The 16,150-nt window shown below is 49.5% G+C and overlaps 1 pseudogene; it reads right to left on the bottom strand.

Moving 5' to 3' along the window:
* Window positions 1-518: 518 nt before the first annotated feature.
* Window positions 519-16,150, bottom strand: part of LOC144694714 (uncharacterized) — an 18,037-nt pseudogene continuing 2,405 nt past the window's right edge.

Below are 16,150 nucleotides of genomic sequence, written 5' to 3'. Positions count from 1 at the left end.
TTGAACAGTTTATCATTTACCATCTGCTGTGCCATAACACCCAGAGGCAGGGTCAGGCTGGAGATGGACAGAGTTGGGTAAAGGGCGGGGATTTTCTGGCCCTACCCACTGCCAGGATCACCCGGTCCTGCTGAAAGCCAATGGACTTTCGGCTGGGTCGCCAAGTCTCTCACGGTGGGTCCCACTATGGCGAGGCTGGAAAATCCTGGCCTTAGACTGGAATCAGCTCCAGCTCCATACCTGTGCTGTCCACCCTAAACGTGTACAGGGATATGAGTTGTCCATAAAGACTTGCTGTTAACATACTCCAGACTGCGAAGCCTGGTGTATGAAGCAGCATTTTCCAAGTGCCCCCAAACTTACAGTCACAATTCGACCTGTGCAGGACAACAGACCAAGGGTGACAGTGCAGATGTTCACTGTAGACTGGAATGTGTTAAACAATCAATCAAAAGCATTGATCAGTACATTCCATTCTACAGTGAAGAAGCGTGTGTGCCCTATGGAAGACTGGAAAACTACTTCCCAAACTTAGATTTCATGTGACAGCTGGGGTCAGTGAGAGCAGCTGAGTTAGTCCCTCGCGGCTGCCTGGTGGGAATGTCTCCAAATGTTAGCTGTTTGCTACCAGCTCTCAGCGGGTGGTCCGTGTGGTGGGTGAGATCTAGGGGAGGGAATAAAACTCAAAATTAAAATGGGATAAAGGCAAGTTAACCCTCCCATAACCAGAGGTGACCTGAAGATTTCAGGGGACTAAATGAGGAGAGTGCGACATCAGGTTTGACACCGAGATGGAATCTCTGTTGTGGATTCTTGTAATTCATTTTGTACAACATGCCCTTCACTATGAGGATGAACCATATTAGAATTTAAGCTTTGGTAAAGAAATATCATATTTAGTTTCCCTTTGGACCGCTGAAATTGTTTCCATGCATCATTCACTTGAGAGGAAGAGTTTCTTGGTCCAGTGGGCAGGAAATTACTTTACAATCAAGAGCAATTACCGTTCTGCAAGAAACTATTTCAATAACTTAGTCCCGGTTCAAGGAAGAACCCATCTGTTTTGCTGCTACTGGATCTTTCTCTGCACAATATAAGTTGTTCTTGACTCATACATTACAGAGACATGCTCAAACTGAGAAGTCACAATGTTCTGGAGACTGTACGGGCTGGGGCTCTCTTTGGGCAGGTTGAGGAGAGGAGAGGTAGGGGCCTGTAAAACAATGAAAGGATTTGATGGGGCTGATGTAGGGAAGCCGTTTCCACTTGGAGGAGAGACCAAAAGTAGTGGCCACAAATATAAGATGTTTGGCATCTGTTTTTGAGCTGCACAGCCTGGACAGGGTTTGGAGACACAGACTCGCCCAGTATATCCATCTCTCTCTCGGCCTTACAGACCGAATCCTGAGGGTGGCCAGGGACCCCTACGTCTGTACCACATTAAGTTGCAGGAGTTACCAGATGGTGCTGGCTTCAAAGGATCACTAGTTGCCTATAGGCAGCGGGTACTTTCTGAAACACAGCTGGGACCAGTTTTTTTTTACTCTTTCATGGGATGTGGGTGTCCCTGGCAAAGCCAACATGCATTGCCCATCCCTAATTGCCCTTGGACTGAATGGTTTGTTCGGCTATTTCAGAGGGGCACTTAAGAGTCCACCACATCGCTGTGGGTCTGGAGTCACATGCAGGCCAGACCAGGTAATGATGGCAGATTTCCTTCCCTAAAGTGAACCAAATGGGTTTTTCCAATAATCGATGACAGTTTCATGGTCACCATGAGTGAGACCAATTTTTTGAACCCATGTACCCAGAGCATTATCCTGGGCCTCTGGATTACTAGTCTGTTGACATTATTACAATGCCACAGTCTCCTGGTTGCTGAATGTTAGCGTATGTCCACATACAGCTGGGCCTATAGATTGCATCTCTGGGAGCCCAGGAGCACTTGCACTTCAGCCGAGGGCCTTAGGATGCCTAGTCACCGCTTGCTGCAGTGGGGAGGCATAACAGGGGGTCTTGGTGATACAGAAGCAGTTTACTGGCAGGAGAGACTTAGGCACTCGACTCCCTCTTTGCATTAAGCTAGCCAGCGGCAGTGGACTTGATGCATAAACCATCCCATGGCACAACCTCTGACACACAAATAAATATGGACCCTAACAAACCCAAATCAGAAGAAACCTCTTGACCCAGACAGTGGTGAGAATGGGAAACTCTCTCCCACAGGGAGTAGCTGAGATGAATAGTATAGATGTAATTAAGGGGAGGCTGAATGAGGGAGATAGGAATAACAGGATATGCTGATAGGATGAGGGGAAGAGGGGTGAGAGCAGAATCACAAATATGGACCAGGAGGGCCAGATGGCCTGTTTCTGTGTTGGAGATTGTGTGTGATATAATTCTATGTTCCTTACAGGAGTTGGGTGCACCTGAGTCAGCCGCTTGATTTTGATCAATTTACTGTTGGTGTGGGAGTGCAGGTCTGCAATGAAAATGCAATGTACCAGTGTCTCAAGGATCCATGCATCTATCAACAGGATAGCTGCACTGAACAAGCACTCCTCTAGATCGGAAGTGCTATGTCTTGTCAAGTAACTAGTTCACCCACTCACTAATTGATGGGCTCTTCCAGTTCAGCAATATCTGCTCCTTTACCCAGCAATGCTGTCAAGGTTAGTAATCAATGACTGTTTGAAGAAAACTCGATTGTGAGGTCCTGACCCAGAAATCCAACAAAGCAACTCTATCCATTATATAGACTCAAACAATCTCAGAGCTGGGTGATGAATCAATGTATACTGTAGAGTTGACATCCTTAATATGATACTGAATGAGTGTTGCACTTTCAGAGGGTCAGTACTGAGTGAGTGCCTCACTGTCGGAGGGGCAGTAATGAGGAAGCACTGCACTGTCGGAGGGTCAGTACTGAGTGAGTGTTGCACTGTTAGAGGGTCAGTACTGAGGGAGCGCGGCACTGTCAGAGGGTCAGTACTGAGGGAGTGCGGCACTGTCAGAGGGTCAGTACTGAGGGAGTGCTGCACTGTCAGAGGGTCAATACTGAGGGAGTGCTGCACTGTCAGAGGGTCAGTAATGAGGGAGTGCTGCACTGTCAGAGGGTTAGTACTGAGGGAGTGCTGCACTGTCAGAGGGTCAATACTGAGGGAGTGCTGCACTGTCAGAGGGTCAGTACTGAGGGAGTGCTGCACTGTCAGAGGGTCAATACTGAGGGAGTGCTGCACTGTCAGAGGGTCAGTACTGAGGGAGTGCTGCACTGTCAGAGGGTCAGTACTGAGGGAGTGCTGCACTGTCCAAGGGTCAGTGCTGAGGGAGTGTTGCACTATCAGAGGTGCCATTTTTCAGATGAGACATTAAACTGAGGCCCTATCTGCCCTCTGAGTGAAGGATCCAACAGCCACTGCTCGGAAGGATAGCTGAGGGGGGTGGGGGGAGGGTTCTCCTAGTTATCCTAGTCAATATTTATCCCCAACTAACACCTTACATCAGATGATGTGGTCATTCTCACATTACTGCTTGTGGGATCTTGCTGTGCTCAAATTGATTGCCGCATTTCCTACATTACAAAAGTAACTATACCTCAAGAAAGTATTTCACTGGCTGTGAGGCACTTTGGGATGTACTGAGCTGCCGAAGGGTGATATCAAGCAGATACAACAGTCAAACATTGTTCTTTCTATGTGAATTTTATATTTTTTTGTACTGACAATTGGGGCATGTTTTCTCCCCCATATTATGCACTGAATTTTATTGAAATGGTGCTTGTTAATTCTATATCTGAAATTATGAACAATAAAATCACTGTTTACTTCCCTGGAACCAACTAAACAAAGGACAAAACAGATTTGCATTTCAATAGCACCTTTCATGACCTCAGGACACCTTAAATTGCTGAACGGCCAATGAAGTCCTTGTGGAGTGTAGTCACTGCTGTAATGTAAATATACTTCACTGCACTGTCTTCATGCCAATCCCTTAAAGCATTCTTTCCAAATATGTGCAGTGGGGATGTGGAGTCTGTTGTCATGTGCCTTTAAGGGAATAGCAGCATGACATCACCAGAAGGGAAGTGTGTCATGCTGTCCAGTCTTTGAGCAGAACACACATACACGCACATATACACGCACACACACACACACACATGTGCACATGTGCACACACACACACACACATGTGCACATGTGCACATGCACACACAAACGTGCACACACATACACGCACGCACACATACACCCATGAGTCTACTGCTGATGTCTTCAAGTTTCATATCCATTCATAACCATATCATGTGCTAAGTCTTAATAAATGAATCCAAGTGTTTACCCAATCCCATATGAGTGGCTGATGCTTTTATATCATTATAAAAACACAACAGACATCTTTCCAAAGCCCCTGTTAATTGTGGTTAACTATCTGCAGGCAGTGGGGGTTGGGGGTGGGGGTCATTGATTGAGGTATTACTTGAGCACATATAAAGAGACACTGACGAGAGGGTGGTGTGAGGGGGCATATACTTGAAATGTTTCACTCTGCGAATAAATCTCACCTGAGTCAAGGTTGGTTCCGGTTTCACCCTTCACCAACTGGCTAACTGGGCGATTAACAGCTCCAACCTCACCTCTAATTCAATGGGGGCAATGCTGCAAGAGAGCTCCTATTCCATCTTGCCTTTGTTCTCACATGCCCACCCTTCAGCACAATCCCGGGAGGAATTCTTCAATTCAGCACAGACGCCAGGGGAACTTGCTACGCTTCATGGCTCACCACTGACCAGGTAAACCTGCTGAGACAAAGCTTCTTAAGTTGTCTCCCACTTGTCTGCGCTGGTATATTGGCGCAAGTATGACAAGGCCACTTACAGATCAAACACACGGGGATACACAACATCTTTGGTAACCTTTGCATGTACAGGGCCACAGGAAGAGCAGGAAGGGAAGCATAATTGTGCTCGATCAGCCCCATCTATGTAAAATTGGATTAAGAGAAAGAACCATACCAGAGCATAAATAGCTGCAAGGAATCTAATTATCATGTTGTACACTGATAGCTCAGTCTGGACACACATCCTTGTTATCAGCACTTTGCAATTAACAACATTCCATTCCATTAATCTCTGCCTTCAGGAGAATGAGGCTGACTTTGTTTCTCAGTCATGGTTTTTATTTAGTTTTACCCTTGTAGATGTTTCTTCCACCTCCACTGCTGTGAGATTATATCAGCTACGTGACTGCACTTGATCTAGCCGTAAATATAAAGTCAACAATACAGCTCAGACTGTATAGGCTGTTTTCGCCTGTTCTGCTCTCCAATTTTACTTCTGCATTTAAAAACCCAACAGAGGCACTTCACCATCACAATCAGGCACAGCAGAATTATCAAACATTGACCTACAACTGCTGCAATTATGGCACGAGGCGCCTCGTTCCATCTCTGTTTTACACAAACTCAGGCACTCAGGCATACCCACCTACGCACAAAAACTGACACCCACACTCACACCCATCCCCATCGCCTTCACATTATCGATTCGCAAAACCATTTAAAACCTAAGAACGTAAGAAACAAGGTCATACAGCCCCTCAAGCCTGGCAAGACCAGCATTTATTGCCCATCCCCAATTGCCCTTTGAGAAGGTGGTGGTGAGCTGATTTCTTGAACTGCTGCAGTCCATGTAGTGTAGGTACACCCACAGTGCTGTTAGGGAGGGAGTTCCAGGATTTTGACCCAGCGACAGTGAAGGAACGGCGATATATTTCCAAGTCAGGATGGTGAGTAGCTTAGAGGACAACATGATTGCACAATGTGGTGTTCTCATCTATCTGCTGCCCTTGTCCTTCAAGGTGGCAGAGGGTCATGGATTTGGAAGGTGCTGTCTAAGGAGCCTTAGTGAATTGCTGCAGTGCAACTTGTAGATGGTACACACTGTTGCTACTGTGCTGGAGGGAGTGAATGTTTAAGTTGGTGGAAGGGGTGCCAGTCAAGCAGGCTACTTTGTCCTGGATGGTGTCGAACTTATTGAGTGTTTTTGTAGCCACACTCATGCAGACTAGTGTCTAGACTAAGAATTCCATCACATTCTTGACTTGAGCCTTGTAGATGGTGGACAGGCTTTTGGGTGTCAGGAGATGAGTTATTCTCCGCAGGATTCAAAGTCTCTGACCTGACCTGCTGTTATAGCCACAGTATTTATATAGCTAGTCCAGTTCAGTTTCTGATCAATGTTGATAGTGAGGGATTCAGTGATGGTAATGCCATTGAATTTCAAGGGGGCAATGGTTAGATTGTCTCTTGTTGGAGATGGTCATTGCCTGGCACTTGTGTGGCTCGAAAGTTATTTGCCAGTTATCAGCCCAAACCTGAATGTTGTCCACCTCTTGCTGCATTTGGACATGGACTGCTTCAGTATCTGAGGAGTTGAAAATGGTGCTGAACACTGTGCAATCATCAGCAAACATCCCCACTTCTGACATTATGGTGGAAGGAAGGTCACTGATGGAGCAGCTGAAGATGGCTGGGCCTCAGACATGAAATTTGGGGAGAGAGTGAATACGAGGGGAACTGCGACAAATTACAAGGAGATGTGAACAAACTTGCAAAATGGGCATATTCTTGGCAAATTAAATTCAACATTGATCAGTATGAAGTGTTATATCTTGGCAACAGCATCATTTGAATACATTAGGCGTCTGCAAGCAGGCATGTTAATGGGTGTCAAGCTTGATATTAAGTTTTTCATGATAATTCCTTTCGAATTAAATATTTCAGAAACAAGAATTAATTCATGACCAACATAGCCTCCAGTTGTAAAATGTAAAAAGTTGTCAGGTTCGAACAATCCCCATTGAAGTTCTGCATGGGTTAGCTAATGGATCCCAGAGACATGTAAAACCAGGAGATTACAGAGGTTGGAAAATGGTTAGTGCTTTCTAGTCCTTCGATTTATTATAACCTCAGTAAGCTGCAAGGTTTTTTGTGACTGCCATTGTTCACAGGGAGTCTGGAAACTACAGCCTGGTTCATGATGGTTACTGATCCTCACTCTCAGTTCTCTCATTGAACAGTTCCTCACAGCCCTTGGTGCTCAAGGAGAAGGGGGTATGGAGAATCCTGACAATCCCATGACTGTCCATTGCCCACATGCCCTATCCTCTGTCATAGCCAACCAGAAACTGGTTAGTGCATTCTAGAACATTGACTTACTGTAACCTCAGCAAACTCTGAGGGTTTTTGCAACTCCCTGTTTGATCAAAGTGAGTCCCCTTGAGCTGGTCGGGTCAAACCATGACATCACAGAGTAAGCCTGACCCTGACCCTGACCATCACAATGAGAGATCAGACATCACAATAGGTTTGTAAACTGGGTTAATTTGAGGCAGGAGTCTGCACAAGCAGTCAGAGCGAAGACTAGGTAACTGCACTGACTATAAAACTGGCTGATCTGTCTGGGAGTGAATGTGGTTGGAGGGAAGATCTAACCAGCTACGCTTTGTGACAGGAGTGTGGAGAATGGAGACATCATCAAGCAGCTGACAATGGGAAAGACGTTACTGTAAGTTGGTTTGCTTCAGTTTGTATCAGTCCCTGTGAAAGAGTGTGTGACAACGTCCACTGCATTAACAGTCCAGATCTCAAGGTTCAATCCTGCAAACTGAAACCAAGCAGTCTCAGCCAATTTTCTTGAGCTACCTTTTCCTCATTGGAAAACCCATGACAAGTGTAGAGGGGACAATGCCAACAGAGTGGGAGAGAACAGAAGTTTCAGAGAGAGAGAGAGAAGACATGGAGATTGGATGAGTTGGAGAGAGGGGATAGATACAGGGCCAGAGACGAGCCAGGGAGCAGAGAGAGGGAGAGAGGAAAACCTTTCCAAGGAGGAGAGACTCTGACAGAGGTAGCTATTGGAGTAATTGGGGACAGTATCAATACCTTCCATTTATTTCAGCCATAGTTCATACTGTCTGTGGACAGTCCTGTGCTGGGGAATGCTGAGGCGTGGGGAGGTTGGGGAGGAAAGAGGGCAAGATAGTGGCTCCTTCAAACAGATAACAGAATTGATGGTGCTGAATTTTATTCTGAAAAAGTTTAGAGCTTATTTAAAACTGTCAAAAGTCCGGAACTCGCTCTTGTCCCAAGGCAATGGGAAATTGGCCAGAAACACTTGAGCTAAATTACAAATTGCAAAAGGACATGAGAAATTTTGCAGAATGAGCAAGTAATTGGCAAATGAAGTTCAGCTTGGATAAATGTGAGGCAGTACTTTTTTGGAGTGAGATTATTAGGGAGGTCACGGATTACTGAGGTGCAAGTCTGGGGAGGATTGAGGAACAATGGGATCTCAGAGTACAAATAGATAAATCACTAAAAGCTGCACCACAGGTTAGTGAGGCCATAACAAGGCAAACCAAACAGTAGACTTCATTTCTGAAGGGGTAGGATTGAAAAGGAGGCCAGTTATGTTCAACCATGATTGAGCCTTGGTCAGACCACCCTTAGACAAATGTGTGCAGTTCAGATCGTTGTATTATATAAAAGATGTTGAGACACTCGAGGCTGACAGGCTGCATCACTTTAATCTAACAGAAGATGTAAGGGTGACCTCACAGAGGTCTTTAAAATTACGGAAGTTTTGATAGAATCCAAACAGAGAGAATGTTCCTTTTGGAGAGTGTTTTAACTGATCAACTCGAGATTCTTTAATATTCAGCCAGGAGCAGAATCTGTGACCAGTTATGTAACCAGAAAAGAAACAAATTGCCTGAAGTCTGACACCCTGAATCTGTGTGAACCTGATACAGGTGAAATAGTTTAACTCTACCAGGAGAGCTAGAAAATGTCTCATTGTCTTGTTATAATCCAATGATTCTTAACTGTTATTTCTTCTCCTGTTAGAGGTACATGATTGGTGCCAGGAAGAGTGAGAGGAAAAGTTTTACCAAACTATCCACAGACTAAACCTGTGAGTAGAACTACCCACAGAGAACAAGTGGATCACACACGGGAGAGAGCACATCCTGACTAAAATCAACTCAGTTGATTAATTCCACAAAGAGAGAGCGGTGGAACTGAAATTCTCCTCACCCCATCCCTCTGAGTCCCACCATTTCTCAATGCAAACTCGACACATCTTCATTTGCAGCTTTTATTCAATGACCAATAACAAACTTCCCATCCCGACACATCTCCGTTGACTGGATTTCTCTCCCCTCCCCATTGGCTTGATGATCTCTACCCACTCCACCTAGACTTACTTTGACACCTGTTTTTATTGTTCATTTTAACATTTGCCCCCAGCTCCTCTCCCCTATCTTAGCCTCCAGGCTGAAGCTTCACATCCAGCCCTCATGTCCCTGTCAAAAAATAAAAAATACCTGTAAAAACTCAGCAGGTCTGGCCGCATCGGCGGAGAAGAGTACAGTTGACGTTTCGAGTCCTCATGACCCTTCAACAGAACTAAGTAAAAATAGGAGAGGGATGAAATATAAGCTGGTTTAAGGGGGGAATGGGTGGGGGGAGAGAGAAGGGGGGGAGTGGTTGTTGGGACAAGCAAGCACTGTTAGAAGCAGATAACCAAAAGATGTCAGACAAAAGAACAAAGAGGTGTTGAAGGTGATGATATTATCCAAAACAATGTGCTAATTAAGATTGGATAGCAGGACAAGCAACATAGCTCTAGTGGGGGTGGGGTGAAATAAGACTAAAAGGGCATAAAAGGTATAGATAAATGATCGGTGGAATACATAAAATAATGGAAATAGGTGGGAAAAGAAAAATCTATATAAATTATTGCAAAAAACAGGAGGAGAGGGAAGAAACGGATGGGGGTTGGGAAGGAGGAGCGAGTTTAAGATCTAAAATTGTTGAACTCAATATTCAGTCCGGAAGGCTGTAAAGTGCCTAGTCGGAAGATGAGGTGCTGTTCCTCCAGTTTGCGTTGAGCTTCACTGGAACAATGCAGCAAGCCAAGGACAGACATGTGGGCAAGAGAGCAGGGTGGAGTGGTAAAATGGCAAGTGACAGGGAGGTCTGGGTTATGCTTGCGGACAGACCGAAGGTGTTCTGCAAAGCGGTCACCCAGTCTGCATTTGGTCTCTCCAATATAGAGGAGATCGCATTGGGAGCAACGAATGCAGTAGACTAAGTTAGGGGAAATGCAAGTGAAAAGCTGCTTCACTTGAAAGGAGTGTTTGGACCCTTGGACGGTGAGGAGAGAGGAAGTGAAGGGGCAGGTGTTGCATATCTTGCGTTCGCATGGGGAGGTGCCGTAAGAGGGGGTTGATGAGTAGGGGGTGATGGAGTGGACCAGGGTGTCACGGAGGGAACGATCCCTACGGAATGCCACCAGGGGGAGTGAAGGGAAGATGTGTTTGGTGGTGGCATCATGCTGGAGTTGGCGGAAATGGCAGAGGATGATCCTTTAAATGCGGAGGCTGGTAGGGTGATAAGTGAGGACAAGGGGGACCCTATCATGTTTCTGGGAGGGAGGGGAAGGTGTGAGGGCGGATGCATGGGAGATGGGCCGGACACGGTTGAGGGCCCTGTCAACCACCGTGGGTGGAAAACCTCAGTTAAGGAAGAAGGAGGACATGTCAGAGGAACTGTTTTTGAAGGTAGCATCATCAGAACAGATGCGACAGAGGCGAAGGAACTGAGAGAATGGGATGGAGTCCTTAGGACTCCATCCCATTCTCTCAGTTCCTTCGCCTCCGTTCCTTCGCATCTGTTCTGATGATGCTACCTTCAAAAACAGTTCCTCTGACATGTCCTCCTTCTTCCTTAACCGAGGTTTTCCACCCACGGTCGTTGACAGGGCCCTCAACTGTGTCCAGCCCATCTCCCACGCATCCACCCTCACGCCTTCTCCTCCCTCCCAGAAACATGATAGGGTCCCCCTTGTCCTCATTTTTCACCCCACCAGCCTCTACATTCAAAGGATCATCCTCTGCCATTTCCGCCAACTCCAGCATGATGCCACCACCAAACACATCTTCCCTTCACCCCCCCGGCGGTATTCCGTAGGGATCGTTCCTTCCGTGACACCCTGGTCTACTCCTCCATCACCCCCTACTCCTCAACCCCTTCCTACGGCACCTCCCCATGCGAACGCAAGATATGCAACACCTGCCCCTTCACTTCCTCTCTCCTCACCGTCCAAGGGCCCAAACACTCCTTTCAAGTGAAGCAGCTTTTCACTTGCATTTCCTTCAACTTAGTCTACTACATTTGTTGCTCCCAATGCGATCTCCTCTACATTGGAGAGACCAAACGCAGACTGGGTGACTGTTTTGCAGAACACCTTCGGTCTGTCCACAAGCATAACCCAGACCTCCCTGTCGCTTGCCATTTTAACACTCCACCCTGCTCTCTTGCCCACATGTCCGTCCTTGGACTGCTGCAGTGTTCCAGTGAAGCTCAACGCAAACTGGAGGAACAGCACCTCAGCTTCCGACTAGGCACTTTACAGCCTTCCGGACTGAATATTAAGTTCAACAATTTTAGATCTTAAACTCCCTCCTCCATCACCACCCCCTTTCCGTTTCTTCCCCCTCCTCCTTGTTTTTTCAAATAATTTATATAGATTTTTCTTTTTCCACCTATTTCCGTTATTTTTATTGTATTCCACCGATCATTTATCTATACCTTTTATGCCCTTTTAGTCTTATTTCACCCCACCCCCACTAGAACTACTTGCTTGTCCTGCTATCCATTCTTAATTAGCACATTGTTTTAGATCATATCACCACCTTCAACGCCTCTTTGATCTTTTGTCTGTGACATCTTTTGATTATCTCCTCCTATCACTGCTTGCTTGTCCCAACAACCACCCCTCCCACCACTTCTCTCCCACACCCCCCTCCTTAAACCAGCTTATATTTCACCCCTCTCCTATTTTTACTTAGTTCTGTTGAAGGGTCATGAGGACTCGAAACATCAACTGTGCTCTTCTCCGCCAATGCTGCCAGACCTGCTGAGTTTTTCGAGGGATTTTTTATTTTTTGTTTTGGATTTCCAGCATCCGCAGTTTTTTTGTTTTTATCTCATGTCCCTGTATCAGCATCAAGCACGAGCTCCGCTCCAGCTCCAGACTCAGTTTGATGTTGCTCAGGACTAACTGCACTGGCACTGGCTGGAACCCAGTCCACACAGTCAGTTCTGACCAATGTGGATCGGGGCTCCCCCTCAGGACTGAGAGAAAAGTCTCTCGGGGGAAACACTCCAGTTGTTGTCTCGATGGTGTCGAGTGGGATCAGCTGGTTAAGGCCATTCGCCAACCGGTCCCTGCCACCCCACTCCACACCATCGGATGAAACCCCAGTGCCAACCAACTTGTACTGAGACCTCCCAGAATTTGAGGAAGAGTCCTACCCTGGAACCAGCTGGCTCGATGGTGTCTGTGCCAACTGGTGCCAGTGTCAGGCTGGTTTCCCCAAGCGTACCAGCTAGTGTTGGTCGTCCTTCACCAGAAACACCCGTTGTGGCCTTTGGTGACACCAACCCAGCCCCGGGACGTTGGTCTCCAGTTGGCACCAGCACATAATGGGGTCACCACCCTCGGGGACTGGAGCCCACTCAGGGTCACCTTTGTTGGGGGTGATTTCCAGTTTGGTGAGAGTAGTCGCAGGTCTCTGTTCACTTTTTCTAGATCTGTATCTGCCTCCTCCACACTGTGGAATCACCTTCAGCCACTCCCTCCAATTCCCGAGGGGCATCTAGGTTCCGAGGGCACTCTATCCCAGGGAGGGTAAGTGTGCCTCAGTGCCACCTCCTCCAAGTGGCAGGGGATGACATCTCAAGGGTTTACCTTCCTGATCAGCCCTTATGTTCATGAACTCGGAGCTGAAACTGCTACCCTCGTCTCTGTTCCCAGAGTCTCATTATTCACAACCTTCGTTGTTGGTTTAGCCCAGGAAAGCTTTCTGGAGGCCGTCAGAAACCCAGTTAGGGCCTGAATCAGTCACGACCTCCGGTCATTTCAGCTTTTTCATATTTAACACCAGAGTCACCGAGAGTCTGAAACTGTCGGTTCCGGGTGTCCCTTCACGTGGGAGTTTGAGTCCATGCTTGGGGTCTTACTAAGGCCACAAGCATCAACTACTGCTGGGTTCCTCTTCCCAATTTCCAGGCTAGTTTGGGCTGGTTTGATAAGCTCCCTTTCGGTAAAGGTGGAGAGTATCCATCCTTCCTTCACCACCCTGCTTCACACCTTGCAGTTTGCTGGCATCCAGCCAACTGGAGTCGTGGAGATATCAGAAGGAAGTTTAGCGCCAGGTTCCGCCCACATGTGGGATCTGGCTGAGTTTCCTGTAGGGTTTGGCACATCTCCCAAATTCCCTGCCACCAAATCCACTGCGGCTGGTTTCACTTAAAGGTGAGTTGGCACAGAGAGAGAACCACCTGCAGAGGGCATCGACTGCAGTAGCTGGCTGTGTGGGTGCCCTCAATGGAGGAGCAGGGTCCACCATCCAGTGGATCTTACACTGCCATTCAGCTTGGCCACTCACCTTGGGGTATCTTCAGTCCTGCAGATACTCCTTGGTGCTGAGGTGTCTTTGGAGAGTAAGTGGAGGAGCTGCTGCAGCAGAACCTTCACACATTCCCCAATTAGCGCTTAAGGTGAGGACACTGCTCACTTTCTAACGTAGTCTATAGGCCCCTTCCAGCCAACACATCAATCAACTCCCCCTCCCCATTCCACTCCCCCTCCCCAATCAACTCCCCCTCCCCAATAAACTCACCCGCCCCAATCCACTCCCCCTCCCCAATCAACTCCCTCTCCCCATTCCACTCCCCCTCCCCAATCAACTCCGCCTCCCCAATCCACTCCCCCTCCCCAATAAACTCACCCGCCCCAATCAACTCCCCCCCCCAATCAACTCCCCCTCCCCAATCCACTCCCCCTCCCCAATAAACTCACCCGCCCCAATCAACTCCGCCTCCCCAATCCACTCCCCCTCCCCAATCAACTCCCCCTCCCCAATCAACTCCCTCTCCCCATTCCACTCCCCCTCCCCAATCCACTCCCCCTCCCCAATCAACTCACCCGCCCCAATCAACTCCGCCTCCCCAATCCACTCCCCCTCCCCAATCAACTCCCCCCCCCAATCCACTCCCCCCCCCCCAATCCACTCCCCCTCCCCAATCAACTCCCCCTCCCCAATCAACTCCGCCTCCCCAATCCACTCCCCCTCCCCAATCAACTCCCCCTCCCCAATCAACTCCCTCTCCCCATTCCACTCCCCCTCCCCAATCCACTCCCCCTCCCCAATCCACTCCCACTCCCCAATCAACTCCCCCTCCCCAATCAACTCCCTCTCCCCATTCCACTCCCCCTCCCCAATCAACTCCCTCTCCCCATTCCACTCCCCCTCCCCAATCAACTCCCTCTCCCCATTCCACTCCCCCTCCCCAATCAACTCCCTCTCCCCATTCCACTCCCCCTCCCCAATCAACTCCCCCTCCCCATTCCACTCCCCCTCCCCAATCAACTCCCCCTCCCCATTCCACTCCCCCTCCCCAATCAACTCCCCCTCCCCAATCCACTCCCCCTCCCCAATCAACTCCCCCTCCCCAATCAACTCCCCCTCCCCAATCCACTCCCCCTCCCCAATCCACTCCCCCTCCCCAATCAACTCCCCCTCCCCAATCCACTCCCCCTCCCCAATCCACTCCCCCTTCCCAATCCACTCCCCCTCCCCATTCCACTCCCCCTCCCCAATCAACTCCCCCTCCCCAATCCACTCCCACTCCCCAATCCACTCCCCCTCCCAATTCCACTCCCCCTCCCCAATCAACTCCCCCTCCCCATTCCACTCCCCCTCCCCAATCCACTCCCCCTTCCCAATCCACTCCCCCTCCCCATTCCACTCCCCCTCCCCAATCAACTCCCCCTCCCCAATCCACTCCCCCTCCCCAATCCACTCCCCCTTCCCAATCCACTCCCCCTCCCCAATCCACTCCCCCTCCCCATTCCACTCCCCCTCCCCAATCAACTCCCCCTCCCCATTCCACTCCCCCTCCCCAATCAACTCCCCCTCCCCAATCAACTCCCCCTCGCCAATCCACTCCCCCTCCCCAATCCACTCCCCCTCCCCAATCAACTCCCCCCCCCCAATCAACTCCCCCTCGCCAATCCACTCCCCCTCCCCAATCAACTCACCCTCCCCATTCCTCTCCCCCTCCCCAATCCACTCCCCCACCCCATTCCACTCCCCCTCCCCAATCCACTCCCCCTTCCCAATCCACTCCCCCTCCCCAATCCACTCCCCCTCCCCATTCCACTCCCCCTCCCCAATCAACTCCCCCTCCCCATTCCACTCCCCCTCCCCAATCAACTCCCCCTCCCCAATCAACTCCCCCTCCCCAATCAACTCCCCCTCGCCAATCCACTCCCCCTCCCCAATCCACTCCCCCTCCCCAGTCAACTCCCCCCCCCCAATCAACTCCCCCTCGCCAATCCACTCCCCCTCCCCAATCAACTCACCCTCCCCATTCCTCTCCCCCTCCCCAATCCACTCCCCCACCCCATTCCACTCCCCCTCCCCAATCCACTCACCCTCCCCAATGCACTCCCCCTCCCCAATTCACTCCCCCTCCCCAATCCACTCCCCCTCCCCAATCCACTCCCCCTCCCCAATCCACTCCCCCTCCCCAATCCAGTCCCCCTCCCCAATGCACTCCCCCTCCCCAATTCACTCCCCCTCCCCAATCCACTCCCCCTCCACATTCCACTCCCCCTCCCCAATCCACTACCCCTTCCCAATAAACTCCCCTGCCTCAATCCACTCCCCCTCCCCAATCCACTCCCCCTCCCCAATCAACTCCCCCTCCCCATTCCACTCCCCCTCCCCAATCCACTCCCCCTTCCCAATCCACTCCCCCTCCCCATTCCACTCCCCCTCCCCAATCAACTCCCCCTCCCCAATCCACTCCCCCTCCCCAATCCACTCCCCCTTCCCAATCCACTCCCCCTCCCCAATCCACTCCCCCTCCCCATTCCACTCCCCCTCCCCAATCAACTCCCCCTCCCCATTCCACTCCCCCTCCCCAATCAACTCCCCCTCCCCAATCAACTCCCCCTCGCCAATCCACTCCCCCTCCCCAATCCACTCCCCCTCCCCAATCAACTCCCCCCCCCCCA

This window comes from Cetorhinus maximus, chromosome 20 (genome assembly GCF_964194155.1).
Source record: "Cetorhinus maximus chromosome 20, sCetMax3.hap1.1, whole genome shotgun sequence".
Taxonomy (NCBI): Eukaryota; Metazoa; Chordata; class Chondrichthyes; order Lamniformes; family Cetorhinidae; genus Cetorhinus; species Cetorhinus maximus.
Note: the sequence above shows the minus strand (reverse complement) of the source record. Positions and strands in the feature narration are given on the sequence as shown.